Here is a 26,196-nt window from a genome sequence, read left to right as displayed (position 1 = left end):
ACACATTGTTTACTTGGTTTAAGATTCCTATTTATCATTACCTCTAAATCTTTCTCGCAGTCGGATCTGGTTTCTCTGTTTACATCTCCTAGACTAAGTACTTTACATTAATGAACGCTGGAGTACATTTATTCTTTTATAATGAACATCGGAGTACATTTCTTCCTCTCTAGTCAACGCTAGAATAAATTTGTTCCTATGTAATGAACGCTAACATAGTGTTCACTGTTGTCATTATCGTCGCTTTTGTGTCAGAATTATCGTTACGTTATCAGAGACTTTGGTGAAACTGTACAGTCCCCTTCACTTGTGCGTTTACAGGGGCATATCGTTTTTTTTGTGCAGTGTGGCAGCGTTGTGTTTGTTTACATTCGACAGAAGGAAACTCACAATAGTAAACATATTCTGGAATCAAATTAAAACAATATTAAACCAAATATCTCGAGGATAATGATTTGTGGAAGGGGACTGTATGTACGTCTTGTGTCTTTAGCAGCGGCCAAGTTGTCAGTAGTCGTCATCTTGGGTGTAATAAACTGGTAACGAGTGAAATAGTTAGTAACGTAGGTAATTAATGGTTAGAGGCTATTGGTAACGGGTTAAATAATTTGTGTTGTATATGAATTAGGTAACGGATTATTGGTATCGAATTAAATAACTTACACACTATACTTTATGATTATTAATGGTGATTGAATAATGGTAATTTAACTGTTACTTGGTTCACGACAAAACCAGGCCAAGGTGCAAGTATTACAAGGGTAATTACGCCGGGATGAGGGAGGAGATGAGGGGTAGCTACTGGCCTGACTCACCAAGATATAAGAACGTAGATACTACTCTGAATATCATAGCCAGTGAAGTTCACAATTTGATCGATAAATATATACCCAAGACCAAACCCAGTGCCTCTAGGAATACAAGGAGACCGCTACACATGAACCATGCAGCGGTCGACAAAGTTAAGAAGAAAACTCAGAAATTCGAGACGTGGGTTAGGACAAACAATGAGCAGGACAGGAAGATGTATGCAAGAGCCAGGAACCGAGCAAAGTCAGTGTAGAAGGACTTTTTACCGCTACGAAAAGTCGAAATTAAAAACACGAGTAGGTGTATTAGACCTGAGGATTGAAGATGGCAGTTGCACAGATTATGATCAGGAGAAGGAGGAGACGTTGAACAAATTCTTTTCCTCAGTGTTCACAAAAGAGGATGCGAACAATCTTTCTTTGTTTGACACAGCACTGACCCATAGTGTCTTCTCAGAAGTGAGTATAAGAAATATATTGACAGAGGTAAAAGGTTCATAAGAGTTCTGGCCCTGCTGATATGGTGCACCCCTTAAGATCCTGTTCTGAAAAAGCCTGGACGAACAAAAGGTCACCAGTGACTGGAAAATGGCTTACTGTATGTGAATCCTATATTCAAGAAGGGTGATCGTCACTCCACGAACAACTATAGACCAGTGAGCCTGACCAGCATAGTTTGTAAAGTACTTGAGTGAACATAAGAACATAAGAATGGAGGAAACTGCAGCGGGCCGATTGGCCCATACTAGGGAATCCCGCTTCCACCCAACCCCTATCGCTCAAATATCCATCCAACCTATGTTTGAAGCTATCCAGCGTATTCGAGTTAATGGTGATATTTGGTAACTTTTTCCACTCGTCCACTACTCTATTTCCAAACCAGTGTTTACCTATTTCGCGCCTAAATCTAAATTTGTCTAATTTAAAACCATTGTTACGAGTTCGCTCCTGGTTGGATAGTTTGAGTACTTTTGTTATGTCCCCTTTGTTCAGCCCTGACTTCCATTTATACACCTCTATCATATCGCCCCTCACTTTACGTCTCTCGAAGGAGTGCAAATTAAGGTGCTTTAACGGTCCAGTGGTATCAAACTCAAAACCTTTCGAGGGCCAATTCTTATTTTAGATACCCTCTTCAGGACCAACACAAGTGCTATATCACATATTTGCAGGATTGAAGTTTACAGCTTCACACATCGCCTTACCGGGCTTACTAGGAATACCTCACTTGGGTTTGTCCGATCTTAAGTATGTAAAATTCACTTTACTTAATAAACATGATTAACGCTTCCTCCGTAACCTTCCTGACCTCTCGTACGTCTACGGGAAAGGGTCGCGGAAAGGGGACGTGATTGCTGCCCGTATCATCATTGGGTATGATTTTGCTTGGGAGATTGGTATCCCCGCATCCCCTGAGCAACGCTCTTGTGCGTTATGCAGAAGACCCGACAGCCGCACCCTTATCCACTACCTCCTAAGATGTCCCCACACACAACGCTTCCGTGACGCCTGCTGGACCACCACTCCACGACCCCATGACGGAGACACGATGATCCTCCCCATACTGGCCAGATATTTTGTAAATAATATTGATAATGTATAAAAGGAATATCCTTCCTTCCTTAGGCTTTAGTAAGCCCCTTTATAATATTTATACTGTATATACTTGTCACACTTGCCAGATGATTCTGTTGTCATTGTACAGGGGTACCTAGTGACAGCACTAGGATCCCGCTTCCTCTATCAAGGAATAAACAATTGAAATTGAAATTGATTAACGCTAATAATAGGATAGAAAAAGGCATATATATGTTTTCTTTATAATCATTTCCCCATTTCAGTAGTGTTATTACTAGCATTAACAATATAAATTCAATTATTGCCACAATGATGTAAAAATCATTTCGGAATTTATTGACCTTTTCTTATCTGCATTTTTCCTTCATATCTATTTTATCATAATTTCACGGGCTGATATATTTTACCGTCATCCCGCGAGCACCACCTGACCATCCCAAGGACCACATTTGGCCCGCGGGCCACGAATTTGACACTCCGTAACCTGTCTCTGTACTTAAGGTTCCTAATGCCCGAAATTAGTCTTGTCATTCTCCTCTGAATTCTTTCGAGGGATTCTTTATCCATTCTGTTGTACGGTGACCAGAACTGGACTGCGTAATCCAAGTAAGGTCTGACAAGCGCAAGATATAGTTTTAGGATAACCTCGCTAGTCTTGTAACTAACACTCCTTTGTATGAACCCAAGTACTCTGTTAGACTTGTTTCGAGCAAAAACACACTGTTGTCTTGGTTTAAGATTCATACTTATCATTTCTCCTAAATCTTTCTCACAGTCGGATATCTCTATAACAATGGTGTTCATCTGATATCTGGTTTCTCTGTTTACATCTCCTAGACAAAGTACTTTAGGTGTCCACATTGAATTTCATCTGCCACTTTTCAGACTATGCGAAAAATTTGTTTAGATCTTCCTGTAGTTTTACAGAGTCCTCGTCAGATTTAATTACACGCCTTATTTTAGTGTCATCAGCAAATTTACTTATGTTGCTGTCTACGCCGATATCTATGTCGTTTATGTATATAATAAATAATAATGGTCCAAGTACTGAGCCTTGGGGAATTCCACTAGTGACGTTACCCCAATCGGATTTAGTGCCGTTGATGCTCACTCGTTGTTTCCTGTCCTGTAACCACGCCCTAATCAATTTTAGAATATCTACTCCACTTCCATGAGCTTCTACTTTTCGCATTAGTCTTTCGTGGACGACTCTGTCGAAGGCTTTGCTAAAGTCGTGTCCGCCGTCCACTGATTCGAAAATAGTTGAAAAAAATGTTACTAGAATAGTTAGACATGAACGCCCATTTGTGAAACCATGCCGTGGATCATTGATCAACTTCTGCTTTTCCAAGTGATTTCGAATAGATTTTGAAATTATTACTTCCAGCAATTTGCCTACAATTGACGTTAAACTGACTGGTTGGTAGTTAGAGGATAGTCGGTGATCTCCCTTCTTGAAAATCGGTATCACATTCGCTATCCTCCAGGATTCTGGTACTACACCTGTTTTTAAGGACATGTTAAACAACTTTGCTAAAGGCATACTAAGCTCCTCCTTACATTCCTTTAATACTCTGGCAAATATCTCATCGGGACCTGGTGACTTATTAGGCTTTAGTTTGTCTATTTGCTTACTAACATCGTTACTAGTCACTCCTATCTCGCTTAATTTATTTTCTTCACTATCTCTGAATAGAGTCGGTGCCTCGGGTATCATGTTTAAAATTTAGGTGAAAACTGTTGAAAAATATCTGTTCATATTATTTATTGCTCATTTCTCCGTCGTTACCCGTTAGCTCGCCGGTACTTGACTGTACTGGTCCAAAATTGTCTCGTGTTTTAGTTTGATACATTTGGTTTTAACAGATGCCACAATGGAACATCTACTACGAAACAACCTTGCAAGGGACTGCCAACACGGTTTTATGCGGGTTCGCTCCTGCTTAACACAATTACTCAAGATACTGGATGTTTGGACTCCAATTGTAGAATAGGGCAGCGATATCGACAATATATCCCTAAAGTTTGCTGAGGCTTTCGACAGCGTACACGAAAGGGTGAGACTTAAACTGCATTAATAGAGACTGAATGTGAAAAGGACCTGGATCTGTATGTTGACAATGAATTGGAATTCTCGGACCATTGTGAGAAGAAGGTGAATCAAGCAACTAAACTAGTAAGTCTTATGAGAAGGTCGTTCAGATATCTTCAAGAGTAAAGTGCTTTCCCACCTGGAGTACTGTCACCCCGTCTGGTCCCAGGAATATGCTAGAGACTGTCAGTTGATTGAAAATGTCCAAAGGAGGGCCACTAGACTGGTGCCTGAATTACGGCACCTCAGCTATCCAGGGATTTTAGAACGCCTGCAACTGCCTAGCTTATACTACAGATACGGGCAAGGGGCGACCTAATTGACGTGTATAAACATCTCAGAGGGAACTACTCAGTCGAGTGTACACACCTGGAGCTGGCGGACGCCCGGCCCACCAGGGGTCACAGCTCAAGGTTGATGAAGCCAAAACTCCAGAAAACTGTGAGGGCAAACTTTTTCGGAGAGAAAGTTGTGAACTCTTGTAACACCAGGTGTGAGCAGATTCAGGGCCAGACTTGACCAACACTGGAGCAGGTTCCAATACATTCAGGATCCAGTACTTGCCCAGTACTTGCCAACAGTGCGTAACATAGACGTGACCGATCGTCCAAGCAGCTGACAAGCCGATCAGTAGCGAAGAGGATAAAAGTGAAAGTATAATGAGCATATTAATTAATGATGAGTGGCTCTTGGTAACGAATTATTAGTTAACATGTACAAACAACTACAGAAGAACTGAAACAACAACTACAACAGCATAACTTAAACAACAAAACAACATTAACAACTAAAACATTAAACACATCAATTTAACATTAACTTCACCACAATATAACCTAACCTAACCTAACCTAACCCAATATGGTCACACACTGTACCCTGGGAGCAACACTGTCATCACCAAGTTATCGTTATTATTATCGTTATCTCAACAACTCAAGACGTATCATAATTACCTGACAAAAATAATTATAATGTTTTCTTTTTCCTTTAACGTATAAACAGTGCAGATCACATGGAGGTTATTATCCCTAATGTATTTCAACCTTAAGAATAATTACTATATTAATAACCTAACTTAAGTATATCTAACTTAAATTAACCTAACATAACATTTAATAATACATCATCTTTAACTTAAGCTAAACTTATCCTAACCAATTTAACCTAACCTAAACTTAAACCTAACTTAACCTACCCAAACCCAATCTAACCTAACCTAACCTAACCTAACCTAAACTTAAACCTAACTTAACCTACCCAAACCCAATCTAACCTAAATCTAACCTCCACAGGTAATAAGCATTAGGTCTTTAATTATCAGGTGAAATAATCTGTGTGTAGAAGATAATTAATAATATTCAGGTGATCCCAAAATACACAAATACATCAGAGATTGATAATAAAACAATGACAGAGGAAAAACACCTTCATATCTTGTTTAGCCTTTACTGTTTGTGGGGGGGGAGGGGGGGATAGGGGGATAGGGGGAGGGGGGATGAAGGATAGGGGAGGGGGGGATGGGGATAGAGGAAGGAAGGGGGGGAATATAGAGTTGGTACACGAAGATAAAAGATAATGATAAGACAATGAGTGTAAGTAGGTGGAGCACAGGCAGATGTTAGTTCAGTGATTACCTCCACCTGTGACACACCTTTTGGCCCTGTTCTTCTAATTTTTCAAGTAAGATATTTTTTTTTTTGTGTGTTTGTATGTTTTAATTATTTTTCGGTGTGGGTGGATGGAAAGGTAGATAAATAAACAGACGAGGAGGGAAGAGGGAATGAGTGAGGTGATGATGTTAGACCTGTATAGAAAGTAACTGGTATGAGGGAGAGATAGTGGATAAATGCTACACACACACACACACACACAAACACACACAATGGTTGCCCCTCCAGATCGAGAAATGCCTCAAGGGCAACCTAGGCGTGAATTTGTATAAGGTGTAGAAACTGTCGCCACACAATAACCACCCTAATATAATGCACACACCTTAAACGGCTGCATGACCCAGTGTTTAAGGTAGAAGCTGTCGCCAACACAATAACCAACCTACGTTAACGAGTTGCATGATCCAGTGTATAAGGTAGAAGCTGTCGCCAACACAACAACCATACACTAATATAATGCACACACTTTGTTAACGAGCTGCATGACCCAGTGTTTAAGGTAGAAGCTGTCGCCAACACAATAACCACACCCTACGTTAACGAGTTGCATGACCCAGTGTTTAAGGTAGACGCTGTCGCCAACACAACAACACACCTTAAATTAACGAGTTGCATGACCCAGTGTTTAAGGTGTAGAAGCTGTCGCCAACACAACAACCACACCCTGAGTTAACAGTTGCATGATCCAGTGTTTAAGGTGCAGAAACTGTCAACACAACAACCACCCTAAGTTAACGAGTTGCATGATCCAGTGTTTAAGGTAGAAACTGTCGCCAACACAACAACCACACGTTAACGAGTTCATGATCCAGTGTTTAGTAGAAACTGTCGCCAACACAACAACCACACCTTAAGTTAACGAGTTGCATGATCCAGTGTTTAAGGTGTAGACGCTGTCGCCAACACAACAACTACACCCTGAGTTAACGAGCTGCATGACCTGTTAATATGTAGAAGCTGTCGCCAACACAACCACACCTTAAGTTAACGAGCTACATGACCCAGTGTTTAAGATGTAGAAGCTGTCGCCACACAACAACCACACCTGTTAACGAGTTGCATGATCCAGTGTTTAAGGTGAGACGCTGTCGCCAACACAACAACCACACCCCTAAGTTAACGAGTGCATGATCCAGTGTTTAAGGTGTAGACGCTGTCGCCAACACAACAACCCAAGTTAACGAGCTGCATGACCCAGTGTTTAAGATGTAGAAGCTGTCGCCAACACAACAACCACACCCTGAGTTAACGAGCTACATGCTCCAGTGTTTAAGGTGTAGAAGCTGTCGCCAACACAACCACACACCCTGAGTTAACGAGCTACATGACCCAGTGTTTAAGGTGTAGAAGCTGTCGCCAACACAACAACCACACCCTGAGTTAACGAGCTGCATGATCCAGTGTTTAATATGTAGGCTGTCGCCAACACAACAACCACACCTGAGTTAACGAGCCATGACCCAGTGTTTAAGATGTAGAAGCGTCGCCAACACAACAACCACACCTTAGTTAACGAGCTACATGACCCAGTGTTTAAGGTGTAGAAGCTGTCGCCAACACAACAACCACACCCTAAGTTAACGAGCTGCATGACCCAGTGTCAGGAATAGTCCAAGAAGACCGACAACTGCCAACTGCACTGGCTAACCATTACCCCGGAATACAATCCACAAATCGATTAACATCCAGGTTCCCAATTACTGCTGGGAAGACAGAGGCAAATGGCGTAAAAAACTTGCCCATAGTTTCACCCTGACCGGTGATCGAACCCGGGTCTAATCGCTTGCGAGGCGAGCATGCTGACCATTACACCACACTGACACACACTCACACACTCTCATTCTCTCTCACACACACACACACACACACACACACACACACACATATTTAATAGCACCCAGACCAAGATATGGTATACAGTCCTTCTGGCAGAGATAACAAAGAGTCATTGTAAGTAAAACATTTACTTCTCCGCCTCTACCTAACAGATACTAAAAACTGGAACTATTGCTTAAAAACTCAACCCCCAAAAATCTGAAATCTATTATAATCTAGGTCTACATATTAAACTCATACCAAAATTCGAAATCTGCAAAAATAACCAGTACTATAAGTATTGCATTACATAGTACAAATTCATCCCTAAATATGATAATACTGTACCCTCATATTTCTGTAACTCTATATTGTACTCTTAGATCAGGTTTTTGTAATATCTCCTATGCATTGTATTTATATGGTATGATGTTCGCATTATATTTACATTCTCGTTCGTTATCTCTATTATGTACAGGTTCTATATACAGGTAATTTAAGCCAGGTGTATACGATGGCTCACGGTAATTACACAGGTGATACAGCCATACGTGTCATTAAGGTAAATTTGTTCACCTCGACCACCTCACGATTACCATTGACGCTTTTATAGTTGTATGTCTAATGGGCTCCAGACCTAATAGATTCAACCCAATTTAGCATAACCATTAAGATTGGACATTATTCAAAATGGGGTCCCATTAAACTACGGCCTGTTAAGATGAGCCTATTAAGATTAGGGCCCAATTATAACTGGGGCCTATTAAGACTGCGGTCCCATTATTACTGGGGCATATCAGGACTGGGGGACAATTATAACTAGGGCCTATTAAAACTGAAATCCAATTATAACTGGAGCCTTTTAGGATCGGGGTCCCTTTGAATACACCTCAACTACCTGGATGGTCATTAAGGAGGATGCTAAGTACTAACTTAAAAATCCCACAACAACTATTACCTGACTATCGATTAACCTACACAGGCTGTACAGGTGAACGTACGAACAAGTTTACCTGTCTATGTGGCCAAGTGAAACACCCCTCCCACCTCCCTCGCTGGTTCTACCTACCCTCGTCACAGCTAAGTTCATAGTGCCATAACTCTGTATAATAATGCCAAAAGAGCCTGATAATTTAACTCATAAGAACATAACATAAGAGCATAAGAATGTAAAAAACTGCAGTGGGCCTATTGGTCCATACTGGGCAGTCCCGTTTACACCCAACCCCTATCGCTCATATATCCATCCAACCTTTGTTTGAAGCTATCCAGCGCATTCGAGTTAATAATGATGTTTGGTAACTTGTTCCACTCATCCACTACTCTATTTCCAAACCAATGTTTACCTATCTCGCGCTTAAACCCAAATTTGTCTAATTTAAAATCATTGCTACGAGTTCCCTCCTGGTTGATAGTTTGAGCACCTTGTTATATCACCTTTGTTTTACCCTGACTTCCATTTATACACCTCAATCATATCGCCCCTCACTCTACGTCTCTCGAGGGAGTGCAAATTAAGATGCTTTAACCTGTAGTACGGTGACCAGAACTGGACTGCGTAATCCAAGTGAGGTCTCCCAAGCGCAAGATATAGTTTTAGGATGACCTCGCTAGTCTTGTAACTAACACTCCTCTGTACAGGACTATGACTGTAAGGTCTTATTATGATGACTTTACACACCGAGATTGATTCTAATGCTTTGTTATCTGTTTACGCTATCATAATCTAAACTCCCAGACGTAAGAATGGATGAAGAACAGGTATTTTATATCACCTGAATATTAGCCCCTACATTATATGTATGTATGTATGTATGTATGTATGTATGTATGTATGTATGTATGTATGTATGTATGTATATATGAATGTATGTATGTATGTATGTATGTGGTCAAACCAGCACCTGGCCTCGAGGAGTGTGACAACAGGTGATGTGAGCCTCTGACCATCTGGGCGTCAACGAGGTCGTTTAGTTCACAAGTTGAGGGTTGTTCCGAGCACAGGATTAGAGCTAAATTTGTTTACCATTGCTAATTATCGAGGTACTGTGAGCTTAAGTTAGGTTAGGTTAGGTTGCAGTAGGTTAGGTTAGGTTAGGTTAGGTTGCAGTAGGTTAGGTTAGGTTAGGTTGCGTTGGTTAGTTGAGGTTGCAGTAGGTTAGTTTAGGTTAGGTTGCAGTAGGTTAGGTTAGGTTAGTTTAGGTTAGGTTGCGTTAGGTTAGGTTAGGTTAGGTTGCAGTAGGTTAGGTTAGGTTAGGTTGCAGTAGGTTTGGTTAAGTTCGTCTATATTAGCTTAGGTTAGGATGGGTTGCATTAGGGTGGGTTGGGTTGGGTTGGGTTAAGTTTAGTTAGGTTGGGTGTGATTGGGGTGGTTAGGTTAGGTTAGGTTAGGTTAGGTTAGGTTAGGTTAGGTTAGGTTTGGTCAGGTTAGGACTAGGTTGTTTAATCACCAAGTAAAATAAGTTGAGGTTCCAATTCTTCATGAGGTACCAACTATTAAACACAAGAGAAGAACACACGTTCCTGTCCCGTGATATATTATGTACAGCCTCTAGTGACAATATTACTAAATTAGGTCACGTTTATCATTCACTCATTCCCTCACTGGCCAAAAAAATTCCTAAGTCGAAAACTGTGGAAAAATTACCCGGTATAGGCCTATAATATACAATGACCAAAAGCTTCAAAATATTAAGATAACCCAATTAAGTATATGTAAAAGTGTACGAATACCAATGCTTTAGGTTGTGTAATATTAACGTTAATCCTATTGACACAATTGGGTGAGACGAACCTACAGGAGAACAGTCATGCAACTCTTAACCCTAAAATAATAACTACGTTGTTTTAAAGCTCCTACAATAATAATAACAACGTTAAGGTACACCAACTGATGTTATTAATCAGTTGTAATTAGTATAACCCAATTTAATAGTTATTATTTGCATTAAAATTCCTATAAATTCAGTATGAACGATAATTATCATTTTAAATTTATAATAACAAATAATCACCAAACAGTGGAAGGGTCGTAGCGAGGGTGTGTGTGTGTTGGCCCAGGTGTTGGGTATGCCACCGCGGGTACCAAAACAAGTCAGTCTTGTTCACAACTAGTGACTGTACACACTCTCACCCACCTGAGACTGTGTTGAAGTGCACCAAACGATCCTCACAGTGGACAAGGAACCTTCTGTGATTAATAATATTTAGATGAAACTCACCGTGATCGTTACTGACCAGCGGTATGGAGTCTGGAGGGAGTTTAACAACCGCTGCCAAGGTGAGGATATTTCAATATTTTCGTCTCAGCTTTCATGGGCAGGAAACACTGGCCAGAGGAGTAATGTTCCAACCCAACAAGTTTTTTTCTCTCCATAATACATTGAATAAACGAAATATTTTACCAAAAATTATTGCTACTTGTCTTCTTGAGTTGACTTCCTTGAGCGGAAGTATTTGCATTTACTGGTTATTTTTGGAATGACGATAATTTGTTTCCCAGCGTCTGATCTCAGGTTACTTGTTGACATTGGACGACCGGCAGAGAATACGACGCGAAATCATTTATGAAGGATGAACGAACTTAACTAAACTAACTTACCTTAACGAAATAAACTAACTTAACTTATCTTAATCGAAATATAAACCGAGGTCGTAAGCTAAGTTTAGATAGATTAGTTTAGTTTGGTTCGTGTGATCCTTCATAAATGATTTAATACCGTAGTCCCACAGGTCGTCGAATAACAACAACACGAGTTAAGGCATTTTGATTAGTTCAATTTATTATTAATTCCAATCAAGAAAATCAACTATAGAACATATATGTTATATTTTGTTTAGATATTTCGTAGTTTGTTGTGTTATTGAGAGCAACACGCTAAGCATACGAAGCATCACAGCCTCGTCAGGATAGCTTCGTCAGAAAGGCTACTAAATTCTTTTTTGCCAGTACATGACATTGACCAACCAAACCTTATATAACCTACCCAGTTATCTTACGTTACTTTATTACAGTTTATATGCACATTTTTTTTAAAGGTAATATGAAAGTATGATTTGCTAACCTAATAATGGAACAAAATTACGTACACTTTAAGTTCATGAGTGGACAGAGCTTTCTAACAGAGTTTAAATCACGGGAAAAATATATATGAAGGAACATATAAATGCCATGAAAATAATAAATGACAATCCCAATAAACATTCACAATTCATCAGGAGGTTAAACGAACACTTAATAGGTTCTCAGTCATTTAAATTACTTCAAAACCATTTCAAGGATGTTTAATCGTTTGTATTTGATGCGCATTTGTTTTTATTTTATTTTCTAGCGTTGTTTATATTATAACATCAATCACATGGCCCGCTAATGATGAAAACTTACGAAAGGAAAACGGGGTTACAATTACAAGGTCAAATTAGTTAAATGCAAACGTAACCTATTTAACCCAACTTTCAAAGGTCAATTTAGGTTTTTATAGCAATAACTTGACCTTTTCTGTGAGACTGTAGGAACCACCATTAGCGGGGCTAGTTAGTGACGCCATAAACAGCTATTTATTTGAAATTTTAACTGTGAAAATAAATCTTGGTATGGCTGTAAAGGAAGAACTCCAGTTGTCTCGGTAGGGTTATCAAAATCCTTCGTCCGTTCTCATATTTTTGCTAAACAATTTTGTATAGAGTTTATTTGAGTGAATATACAAGATAATAAGAGGCAGTGTATGTATACATTTAATGGTAAACAGTAAGTTGATTCAAAGCCAAAATATTATAAAACCAAAACAAGTTACTGCTTCACTCCCAGGGATTCGAACACGTTCAGCGAGTCTCGAAACAACAGCTGGCGGCTGTAACCATCTCAGAGTGTTCACTATACGGATCCTCTGACTGACGTTATTTGTGTTAAGTGAATATAATGTTATACAGGTCATCCGATACATAACATTCTGGGGTGTCACCTGAAGATTAGACACCCGAGCTTATTTCACCTATCTGTAGTTCCTGGAGTTGTGGAGACTTTTACCAATTATCCTGTGTTAGTTTATCACAATAGGTTCTCACAAGAGTCTGATGGCTTAAGTGTTTGATGATTAAGCATTATAAAGCTAACCTAACTTAACCTAAGCTAACCCCTACCAGCTAGGTGAAATAAACTGGTGGTGGTAGTCTACATAACATTATCAGTACGAAGTGGTTGAGATACAGGAAATAGTTTGTAGATATGACGGTAATACTGGTCTTCCCAAGCGCCATCTTACGGTAATACTCAGCTATCCTTGCGTCAATACTAGAATTTTTATTATATATTTTTTTTTAAGAATATTGATATTTTGTGACGTCATGAATGTAAACTATGCTGTGACGTCATGAATGTAAACTATGCTGTGACGTAATGGATGTGAAAGGAAAAAAACGACTAAATATTTGTGAAGGACGACTCGTGTTCTGATCACAAGGACGACCTTCACCTAATAACTAACTGTCAAGGACGAGTCTCTGTGGCCTGGCTGACATGTTTAACTAAGCGAGTCTTGTAGGTTGGTTAATACACGAGTTATACCCGTGACAAGCCTGACATATACCCGTGACAAGCCTGACATATACCCTTGACAAGCCTGATCATTCATGCACTGTTTCCTGAATTGTCATTATACTTTAAATTTATCGTATTTATTATTGACTTTTATTATTTTATTTATTTATTTATTTACTTGAAATCTAAAACAACTTCTTCAACTACCCCCTCCCCAGGACCCCCGCTACCCCCTCCCCAGACCCCACTACCCCCTCCCCAGGACCCCTCACACCCCCTGCACCCCAGGACCCCACTACCCCTCCCCAGGGACCCCTGCTACCCCCACCCCCAGGACCCCACTACCCCACCCCAGGACCCCACTACCCCACCCCAGGATCCCACTCACTCTCACCCCAGGACCCCACTACCCCCACCCCAGGACCCCATCACCCCCACCCCAGGACCCCTGCTACCCCACCCCAGGACCCCACTACCCCACCCCAGGACCCCCTACCCCACCCCAGGACCCCCGCTACCCCCACCCCAGGACCCCCCACTACCCCCACCCCAGGACCCCCACTACCCCCACCCCAGGACCCCACTCACCCCCACCCCAGGACCCCCACTACCCCCACCCTTAGACCCCCACTACTCCCCACCCTAGGACCCCACTACCCCCACCCCAGGACCCCACTAATGTGTTAAATAATTCTGAGATGTGTAAAAAAAATCTGAAAGACTTTATTTTGATACTCGATCACATCTCACGAATTGATTTATCACTTTCAGAAACCGGAATTAATACTAGTAAATGGACAACAACAATCCGGGTCATGTTTGGTCGATTTATATTTGTCACCTTTCACTTCTGTTCTCATTATACACACCTGCGTAGGATAGCTCTATGAATACCAACCCTAAGTGACTGGGTGACTGGTTGATTGGCACACGGATGTAATTTGTTTTGATCTGTTCTTAATGTTAGTATGACAGATGTTGAATATATTACGTAGAATTTTATGTAGTATGACAGGTGTTGAGAATTTTATGTAGTATGACAGGTGTTGAGCGTTTTATGTAGTATGACAGGTGTTGAACTGTTTATGTAGTATGACAGGTGTTGAACTGTTTATGTAGTATGACAGGTGTTGAACTGTTTATGTAGTATGACAGGTGTTGAACTGTTTATGTAGTATGACAGATGTTGAACTGTTTATGCAGTATGACAGGTGTTGAACTGTTTATGTAGTATGACAGGTGTTGAACTGTTTATGTAGTATGACAGGTGTTGAACTGTTTATGTAGTATGACAGGTGTTGAACTGTTTATGTAGTATGACAGGTGTTGAACTTTTTATGTAGAATCACAGGAGGTTAAGCCTCTTATAAAATTTCAGTCATAACACCAAATACAAAATGAGATGTGTTTAATAAGGCGGTAATACATTAAATTAGACCAGGTGCTGTATTAAGATTAATTACCATGACGAACAGGTGTTACAAAGGACCGTGCGTTACAAAGGACCGTGCGTTACAAAGGACCGTGCGTTACAAAGGACCGTGCGTTACAAAGGACCGTGCGTTACAAAGGACCGTGCGTTACAAAGGACCGTGCGTTACAAAATGGCCAGGTGTTACAAAGGACCGTGCGTTACAAAGGACCGTGCGTTACAAAATGGCCAGGTGTTACAAAGGACCGTGCGTTACAAACGACCGTGTGCTCTCTGGTTCAAAGTTAATTGGTCTATATTCTTAACAAAAAAGGTTGAGCTAATGAGGTAATCGCTTATTATTGTTTATTTATCAAAAAGTAATTAATTATTTTCCCGACAACACAACTACAAATTAATATTACTTTGTGAGGTCATAAATTACATAGTAGAATATGGTGTCTGATGGTATAGTTTTTGGTTCATCTGTCTGCCTGTCTCTCTGTCTCTCTGTCTGTCTGTCTGTCTGCCTGCCTGCCTGTCTATCTGTCTGTCTGTCTGTCTGGCACACTTCTTGGATCAATTATAATCACCTTGACTGACTCAAAAGCTTCATATATGGGTTGAAAGACTGACTCAAAAGCTTCATATATGGGTTGTAAGACTGACTCAAAGGCTTCATATATGGGTTGTAAGACTGACTCAAAAGCTTCATATATGGGTTGTAAGACTGACTCAAAAGCTTCATATATGGGTTGTAGGACTGACTCAAAAAGGGCTCATACATGGTGATCGAAAAGTCCCTGTGCACCTAAACACTACCTGAACAATATAGTCGTTCTTTGTCCCATTAACATTTAAATAGAAGAAGATAAACAATTATATTACTTATTATCGTAGGTGCACAGGGACTTTTCGATCACTCTGGGTTTTTTTTATTTAACTGATCACCACTGAAGATTGAGCGGTTTGTTTAGTTCTTTGTTATTTGGTTAAGACCTTCAGTGTCCAGTGTTTGAAGAGGAGAAAACTGACTATGTTTGGAAGAGTCTCACGAGATAACATCCTTCTGATATCTGTCCTGTGCAAGGGGTGCTGTGAACCCATGACGCTGTGGGGAAAGAGGTACGCCCTTTACCACTGGCACAAGTGAGAAAATACCAACAGCTTGAGTACATATCTTGGGAGAGTAACAGGGAGGTACTCTGTGTGTGTGTGTGTGTGTGTGTGTGTGTGTGTGTGTAAATTCATCTCATACCCCAGTTTTCATTGCAAGTTCACGTCATTACTTACAAATGGTAAAACATGAGTGGGTGATTTACAATTCGCCAAGTAGTTAGTTTAGGTGAAGTAAGCTGGGAAGGAGAGTCTTTAGATCAGAAATAGCCCTTAATCACACCCGACACTGGACCACACCTAATATTAATATCTATTTATTACATGGGACAGAACTGTAATGCGTGATTATCAGACCATAGCTTACAGCCCAGAGAATTACAACACGTATAGCAGGGAGTGTGTACAGGCCTCGTGGTACCCCAACATACCAAGTTGACACACCCTGGGTCAGGACCCAAGGGACGTGACCTCGTCCGCTAATTACTTGAGTTAGCAGGTGACTTGACCTACAACCACACTTAACCAAGACACACCCGGGCATGACCACCCACCTTGGCAAACACAGCTGTCCAGATCTAACCAGTTTAGTGTTAACTGGCGGAGGTCAAACGCCGGCTGCTTAGCCCCCATATAAAGGCCCTGCAGTCCTGTCCTCGAGGTTATTCTTATACTGATTCGGGTCACTCTCATTATTCTCATCCGACCTCTCTCTCTATCCCGTTTGGGTCATCGTCCTGTTCACTCACACAAGAGTCATGCTCGTCCCCTCCCCAGGTCGGGAGGGAGACTTCCCGACCAGCTCCCGGCGTCACCAGCTAAGCAGAGTCTCCCATACGAGACAGTCCAGTAGCACCGACTGGGCCCCCGTCAGGTTACACGTGAGTCTTGTCAGAGCTATCCCTAGGGTGACTTACCTACTGTGGGAAGTGTATTCATTTCATGTTTGTGTCCGAGAGTCAGTGTCGAGTAACGTAAATATGATGTTCTAGTAACCCTGATATAATATTGATATTAATGTGTCCAAGCTATTGAGTGAATTAATAAATAGTTGTATCGAAGTGGTGTTTGAGAAGTTGTCCCTTAAGAACGTATAAGATAAGATAAGTGTAAATAACTAACCGGCCACGCTACCAAACTTCGTGTCTTTACGTCCTCCTACTAAATACAATATCCTCTCTATACTTCCTTCTACATTAAAACCCCTCATTATAGAACTAATTATCAAATTTATTACAACTTAAACACACTATCCACAGGTAAACACACTATCCACAGGTAAACACACACTATCCACAGGTAAACACACACTATCCACAGGTAAACACACACTATCCACAGGTAAACACACACTATCCACAGGTAAACACACACTATCCACAGGTAAACACACTCTCCACAGGTAAACACACTCTCCACAGGTAAACACACTCTCCACAGGTAAACACACTCTCCACAGGTAAACACACTCTCCACAGGTAAACACACACTCCACAGGTAAACACACACTCCACAGGTACAGACACACACTACCCACAGGTAAACACACAGGTAAACACACACTACCCACAGGTAAACACACACTACCCACAGGTAAACACACACTATCCACAGGCAAACACACCATCCACAGGTAAACACACACCATCCACAGGTAAACACACACCATCCACAGGTAAAAAACACACCATCCACAGGTAAACACACACTACCCACAGGTAAACACACACCCACAGGTAAAAACACACATCCACAGGTAAACACACACTACCCACAGGTAAACACACACTACCCACAGGTAAACACACACTACCCACAGGTAAACACACACACTACCCACAGGTAAACCCACAGGTAAACACACACTACCCACAGGTAACACACACCATCCACAGGTAAAACACACTATCCACAGGTAAACACACACCATCCACAGGTAAACACACACTATCCACAGGTAAACACACACCATCCACAGGTAAACACACACCATCCACAGGTAAAACACACTACCCACAGGTAAAAACACACCACCCACAGGTAAACACACACTACCCACAGGTAAACACACCAGGTAAACACACACACACACAAACACACACTATCCACAGTAAACACACACCATCCACAGCACACACCATCCACAGGTAAACACACACCATCCACAGGTAAACACACACCATCCACAGGTAAACACACTATCCACAGGTAAACACACTATCCACAGGTACACACACATTATCCACAGGTAAACACACTATCCACAGGTAAACACACACTACCCACAGGTAAACACACCCTATCCACAGGTAAACACACCCTATCCACAGGTAAACACACTATCCACAGGTAAACACTCTCTCCACAGGTAAACACACTATCCACAAGTAAACACACACTATCCACAGGTAAACACTCTCTCCACAGGTAAACACACTATCCACAGGTAAACACACACTCCACAGGTACAGACACACACACACTAAGTGGTAGCCAGGTAAGAGAGGCAGTACCCCCAGAGATCAATAGCTTTACAAAGGGGTGACCAGCGTGCTCCTGGCGGGGTAGGCGGATCGGTCTCTCCCCTTCAACAAAACCCCGGCAGGCTGTGAAAGGTCTAAAAGTTTAGCCTGGGCTTAAGGAAGGTTCTTTGGGCCGATGGTCGCTGCCTGCAGGATTTCCCCGGAGGGTTTATGGCTCATATAAGCGAGAGAGACCAGCAACAATAGGTGGAGCTTGGCAGTAATTACTTCGTTTCCTTTGTACGATGCGAAATATCTGGTCTGAGATTTGTTTTTTCTTCTAAGAGTTCCCGACGTTGGTTACTGCGACATAGCGCGGCGAACTCTTGGTATAGGAAGAGTTATGAATGTGTGGAGGGAGATAACTTTTTTATTAAAACACACACACACACACACACACACACACACACACACACACACACACACTACTTTCTTTGTTAACTATACACGTAATCAAAATCATATTATGAGAGAGCCTTTGTGCAGCAGGTAACATGCACCGGTAGTTTAATAACAGACGTTTACCTGTCCTTGGGCATTACCTGGACGGATCCCTGACTCGAGTAATGATCTGTAATGGAGAATTTTGTTGACATTTGTTCCGTGTTTTATATACGAGGAGCTTCAGGGGAATATGGGACTATATGCACATACAAAGTTGACCTGAGGTTATGGGGGTCAAAGGTCAACCTGATTATAAGGGTCAAAGGTCAACCAGAAATTATAGGGGTCGTAGGTCAACCTGATTATTAGGATCAAAGTTCAGCCTGATTATAGGGATCAAAGGTTGACCTGAAATTATAGGGGTTAGATTTCCGTAACATTTGATAATTGTCACTTAATGCAGTTGCGACGTGACCGTATAAGGGGACAGACGTGCCCATAGGTGCTCTTCACTTCCCGATCGTCCCACAAAGGTCCCCTCAGCCGGTAAGTTTTTGCCAGCATGGGGGGTCGACATAAACGTCCCAGAAGAGGCTCTCTCAAGGACGCAGACATCTCTGATACGGATGCCATCGCCAACTCGCCTGGTCATACTGAATCCAACACCCTTCAAGAGTCAGACCCCAGTGATTATGACAGTGACGGTTATGTTTCTATGGGAAACACTAGCCGGAGTGGAAACACCAATGCCATAGACCCTATCACCCTGCCCTCTACCAACCAGCCAAGTAAGCTGAATCTGCACTTCCCCAAGGACTCACTGAAAATTGTAGGGGAACGGTTTAATTGAATGACGAAGTACTGCAGACAACACGGTCTCAACATTCAATTCCAACAAGGTAAGAATTGGAACTTTATCAAGTGTCAGACTCCTGAGGTCTATGAAACACTTAGTACTGTTGGCTTTGACGGGGTTGTCCTGGTGCCGCCCCCAGTAGACGCTGATGAATGTTGCCACATCCTTGTGAAACGATTCCCCTTATACGCTGACATCAAAGATGCGTGTGACTTTAATTCTAGTATACTCAGTATATGTTGACATTACCGGGAGAACACCCCACAAGCTGCTGTCATTGTCAAGTGGAAGGGAAGGGAATGCCCAACCACTGTGGAGGCCCACCCAATCCTCCCTCCACTTTATGCAGAACCCTATCACCCCAGGCCTGCATTTTGTGTTATCTGTTCTCATTGGGGACACACCTTAATTGCCTGCTGCCGAGGTAATCGTCCCAGGTGTCGCTTCTGTTCACGTAACCATAACTCCGCCGCCTGTGCTCAGAAAATCAAAGACCACCTTAATAGGGGTGGTGTGGGCTATGGTTGATCCCAGGTGTTGTAACTGTGGCGGCCGGCACAACGCTGACTCACGGCAATGCCCGCAATGCCCCAATCGCCCGTCTATCCCAGGGAAAAGCCCCCAAAGGCCGCATCCACCACAACGCCCCCCCAGAGTCTACAGGGTCGCCTCCCTCTGCGTCCCCTCTGTCTCCAGCAATGCCTTCTTCAACAACACCTGCCCCTGCCTGGCCTTACCTGGCTGCAACACAGCAGTCCTGGCCGTCTCCTAACTCAACTACTACTGGGCCTCCTCCCCGTCTGTACTCTGACGCTGTCAGGCCTTGTGCTCCCACCGGTGCTCCCCCCACAACCCCCCTCCAGTGATATGACACAGATCATATCCCTCTTCCAAGAATTTACCAACCTTATTGAAAAACTCTTCGTTACACTGTACCACCATCTCCGACCTACTCTTGCCCTCTGTTGCCACCCAGTCACTCCTCTCTTCTGGTTTGACACAAGCTGGTAGGCCCCCCTGTGAGTCCCCCCTGCTCATGGCCTACTCCACTGCCGGCGGCCTTCACTACTGGTGTAGCGCCTACCGGGTCTGCCCTGGTGTGTCCTGCTGCCCCCGAGCGATGTCCTGCCTCATCTACACGACACGTGGTGCCTCAACCTGTCCTCCACCCACCGCAAGCCACGCCTGCTCCTGTGTCTGTGCTGTCTCCACCAGGGCTACCTATTGGACCTGAGGCCACCACCCCCGGCTACCCGTACCCCACCGACATGTCGACGCACACGCCATCACAATCACACTAAAAGGTATGTCCCTCAATATTGTCAATGCCTATGTGCCTCGCTCCATCCCTACTGTACCTGTCCCACCACACCATATCACCTCCTCCCCCACTGTACTTAGCCACGCCTAGTACATTGACAACCCTGAGCCTGGCCGCACTATTTGTAAACTTTGTTGTCAACCCGACTCTCACACCCTCTCTCACTACATCCTCAATTGCCCTATGACCTCCTCCTACAGGTCTCCAGCCGTTACCAACACCTCTTCCCTCCCTGACCAGATATCCCTCCTCCTAGTGACAGGCCTGGCACTTGACATTATTAGGGACCTGCCACACTTTGCCATAAACAGATAAATTGTACCGGGAATTTTCCCATGACCCTTCCGGATTTTACGCCCTTAATGCCTGAGTCATAACGGCAAGCATGAACTCCACATGCTTCCCAGATGGGCGCTGTAAACGCTTCTGCGCTTCACCTTGCACAGGATGTAAGGGGGTGCCCAATAAACTAGCCCCCTCGGGGGCAATTTAAATCTAATTCTATCTGTCACTTAATGATCAGGAACACTTAAGAATTAGCTAATTTCGTAAAGCCATTTCTATAATACAAATCCAGGCAGTGAGTTCCATCCATCTTGTACCATTCATACAGAGGCACTACACTCGACCGCCTTCACTTCCCCATCTGTAACGTTGGGTATACTCATTCACAGGTGGGTGGACTAAGGGGCCACTCCAGGTACATCCTTGACATTGCGGACTGTGTATATCTCTATAAACGTTGTGGATATGTGGATTATTTTTGACTTGTTGTTTCGTCATTTTCCTGTCATTTTCTATGTATTGTGATGATCTACTCTCCCCAGCCACCTCTACTCCCACTTGGTAGAGGTTTGTGTTATTTAATACCCCCAAGGAAAAAGTGTGGGCGGAGAGAGAGAGAGAGAGAGAGAGAGAGAGAGAGAGAGAGAGAGAGAGAGAGAGACTGAGACTTCTCATGGTTACCTCAGGAAGAGAATTATTTCCTCTTGTAACTCATACGTCTGAGAACCCCTGGGTGGCCAAATTACGAGATGATCGGAAAGTCACTGTGCACCTACAATAATTAACAATATAGTTACTTACCTTCTTCTATCTATACTAAATATTGGAAATGGTCACAGAAAATGGTGGAAGTGAATACCTCTCCCATATATACTGTAAGTAGAACAAAATATATGACAATGTAAGCATATCGAGGTCTATAACCAAGGTACAAGTATATCGTCCATTATTGCAGGTGCACAGGTACTATTCTATCACTTTGTTAGTATCCGTTGTGTATTGGATCTGAACTTCACGTATTCCTTTTACTATAACTAATATTTTGGGGTATCATATTATTCTTCTTGATCATGGGCTTATAAAAATATTAAATACTTTTTTCTTCTGGTATTTATTGGTACTCGAAAAGACCGCCAAAACTGACTCAAAATATACAATAATCAATGGATACCTGCATAATAGCGTCGTGACCTACAGTATATAGAGCGACTTTCCTGTTGGGTGTTGTGGTGAACCGTGCACGACATTACTGTTGTTGTTCGACTGTTCGGTGTATAATATTCTTCATAATCCCTCGTATCATCACAGTGCTTACCGTCTTTATTATATCTTACAACCAGCTACGTGATAACTTGGTGTTGATGGGATGACTAGATCTTAATAACACTGCCTGGGATTCTAGGCACTGAGATGGAGACATTGATTAAATTTCACTGGTAAAAGTTACAAGGCAGAAAAGCCAGTCATTCGATCACTATTTGAACTACTGTACTACCTACAAACAAATTGGTAGCCTTAGTTAAATATTAATGTTTTTGTGATAAAGTTAAGTTAACGCATCAAAGACAGTGGTGCATACAAGACCAGAAAGGTGCTGATGTGTAAAGAATGACCTCCCTCGTACAGCATGACACAGTGTACCGACTCACAACACCATAATTATGTCCCTCACACTGACGATAATAAAATACCCAATTAGATCATAAACATACCTGACACATTTGTAACATCCGTCATAATATAAGTAAAGGTAGACGTCACTGAGGTAGAAGTTAACTATTATTTTTACCTAACAATTTCGTCATACATTAAATTCGAGATGTTTATAAATGATTGTTTTGTGAGTGGCGGCCATTTTTGGATTTGGTGGCGGTCATATTGAAATCCCAAATGTCGATATATATTAGTTGTATTAAGTTTATTACCAATTAAACGACCAAAAGGTGGTAAAAATTATATACAAGGTTTTTAAAGTAATTTATTCAGCGTAATATGACGAAATATTTCTAAATAATTACCGGCTATTTTGAAATCCAATTTATCGAGTAACAATCCTTAGAAAAAATTGGAACCCTTTTTTAGGAATATACAGAACAAGACGAATAAAATAAAACACACACACACACACACACACACACATACACAATAGAATTCCTAATACAACTCTGCCCTATTGTTATAGATTACGTGACCAATATTTACTGATTTTATCACCTTCCTTTTTACGGTTTCTAGTGCGTATTTCACATCAACTTAGACACGTAGGTGAATATCACACAGGTGTACAGGTAGAAGGGATAAAATATTGCACCTGTGTCTTTTGTGTAATAATAATAATAATAATAATAATAATAATAATAATAATAATAATAATAATAATAATGATAATAATAATATCCACCATCACTACCATCATCATCACTCCATCTCTTACCCTCAGTAATTGCTCTACCTAACCTTTCCAACTGAGCTACAGGTTACAAACGACTCAGCCTCGTTAATATCACTAATGCTATATAAGTTGCATATGTATTTTTTTTTGCTTAAGTAACTATTTTTTTTTATTTTTAATATAAACAGTTAAGGAGATGTTGGTATATGATGACAGATGTTGGCAGGTGTTGGTAGGTGATGACAGATGTTGACAGGTGTTGGTAGGTGATGATAGGTGATAACAGGTGTTGGTAGGTGATGACAGATGTTGGCAGGTGTTGGTATATGATGACAGATGTTGGTAGGTGATGATAGGTGATAACAGGTGTTGGTAGGTGATGCCAGGTGTTGGTATGTGATAACAGATGTTGGTAGGTGATGACAGATGTTGGTAGGTGATGACAGGTGTTGGTATGTGATGACAGATGTTGGTAGGTGATGACAGATGTTGGTAGGTGATGACAGATGACAGGTGTTGGTAGGTGATGATAGGTGATAACAGGTGTTGGTAGGTGATGCCAGGTGTTGGTATGTGATAACAGATGTTGGTAGGTGATGACATGTTGGTAGGTGATGACAGGTGTTGGTATGTGATGACAGATGTTGGTAGGTGATGACAGATGTTGGTAGGTGATGCCAGGTGTTGGTATGTGATGACAGATGTTGGTAGGTGATGACAGATGTTGGTAGGTGATGACAGGTGTTGGTATGTGATGACAGATGTTGGCAGGTGTTGGTAGGTGATGACAGATGTTGACAGGTGTTGGTAGGTTAACAGGTGTTGGTAGGTGATGATAGGTGTTGGTAAGTGTTGGTAGGGATGACAGGTGTTGGTAGGTGATGACAGGTGTTGGTAGGCGATGACAGTTGTTTGTAGATGATGACAGGTGTTGGTAGGTGATCACAGATATTGGCAGGTGACTACAGATGCTGGCAGGTGAACACAGTTGACTGGTCAAGTGTTGGTAGGTGATGACAGGTGTTGGTATGTGATGACAGATGTTGGTAGGTGTTGGTAGGTGATGACAGGGTTGGTATGTGATGACAGATGTTGGTGGTGTTGGTAGGTGATGACAGATGTTGACAGGTGTTGGTGTGTTAACAGGTGTTGGTAAGTGATGACAGGTGTTGTAGGTGATAATAGGTGTTGGCAGGTGATACCAGGTGTTGGTAGGCGATGACAGGTGTTTGGTAGGTGATGACAGGTGTTGGTAGGTGATGACAGGTGTTTTGTAGGTGATGAAAGGAATTGGTAGGTGATGACAGGTGTTGGTAGGTGATCACCGATGTTGGCAGGTGATTACAGATGCTGGCAGGTGAACACAGTTGACTGGTCAAGTGTTGGTAGGTGATAACAGGTGTTGGTAGGCGATCACAGGTGTTGGTAGGCGATGACAGGTGTTTGTAGGTAATGCCAGGTTTAGGTAGGTGATGAAAGGTGTTGGTAGGTGATCACAGATGTTGATAGGTGATCACAGATGTTGGCAGGCGAACACCAGTTGACTGGTCCAGTGTTGGTAGGTGACTACAGGTGATGGCAGGTGAACACAGCTGACTGGACAATTGTTGGTAGGTGATGACAGGTGTTGGCAGGTGATGACAGGTGTTGGCAGGTGATGGTAGGTAATGACAGGTGTTGGTAGGTGAATGCAGGTGATAGGTGTAATGCTGGTAGGTTACTAAAGGTGCTGGCAGGTGATCAGAGTTTCTGGCAGATGAACGCAGGTAATCACAGGTGTTGGCAGGTGAACACAGGTCACTAGTGAGCTGTGTTTAACCCAGATAAGATAGTCTCAACCTCGAGGTCTTACGATAAAAAATCACTGATAAGACCTAATTTAATCTCGGTTTTTTTTTTCATCAATGGAATTTGTTCACAATTGACTGTTTTGGAGGTAAAAGTGACTGTAGTAAGTTCCACAACCCTTCATCTCGTTCCATCTCGTTCCACAACACTCCATCTCCTTCCATCTCATTCCACAACCCTCCATCTCATTCCACAACCCTCCATCTCATTCCACAACCCTCCATCTCCTTCCATCTCATTTCACAACACTCCATCTCGTTCCATCTCATTTCACACCACTCCATCTCATTCCACAACCCTCCATCTCCTTCCATCTCGTTCCACAACACTCCATCCTTCCATCTCATTTCACAACACTCCATCTCATTCCACAACCCTCCATCCTCATTTCACAACACCCATCTCTGTTCCATCCTCATTTCCCTACACCCACTCCATCTCATTCCACAACCCTCCCATCTCGTTCCATCCGTTCCACAACACTCCATCTCGTTCCATCTCATTTCACAACATTCATCTCGTTCCATCTCCATTCCACAACACTATCTCATTTCACAA

The 26,196-nt window shown here is 42.2% G+C and overlaps 1 protein-coding gene across 1 annotated transcript in view; it reads left to right on the top strand.

Moving 5' to 3' along the window:
* Window positions 1-6,110: 6,110 nt before the first annotated feature.
* Window positions 6,111-26,196, top strand: part of LOC121868106 (histone-lysine N-methyltransferase, H3 lysine-79 specific-like) — a gene marked incomplete at its 3' end in the record, with an annotated part of 33,918 nt that continues 13,832 nt past the window's right edge. The window contains exon 1 of the mRNA XM_042368376.1: window positions 6,111-6,162. The remainder of the gene's footprint in view (window positions 6,163-26,196) is intronic.

The sequence above is a fragment of the Homarus americanus genome, unplaced genomic scaffold (genome assembly GCF_018991925.1).
Source record: "Homarus americanus isolate GMGI-L3 unplaced genomic scaffold, GMGI_Hamer_2.0 scaffold47967, whole genome shotgun sequence".
Taxonomy (NCBI): Eukaryota; Metazoa; Arthropoda; class Malacostraca; order Decapoda; family Nephropidae; genus Homarus; species Homarus americanus.
This window is presented reverse-complemented; position numbering and strand designations above follow the sequence as displayed.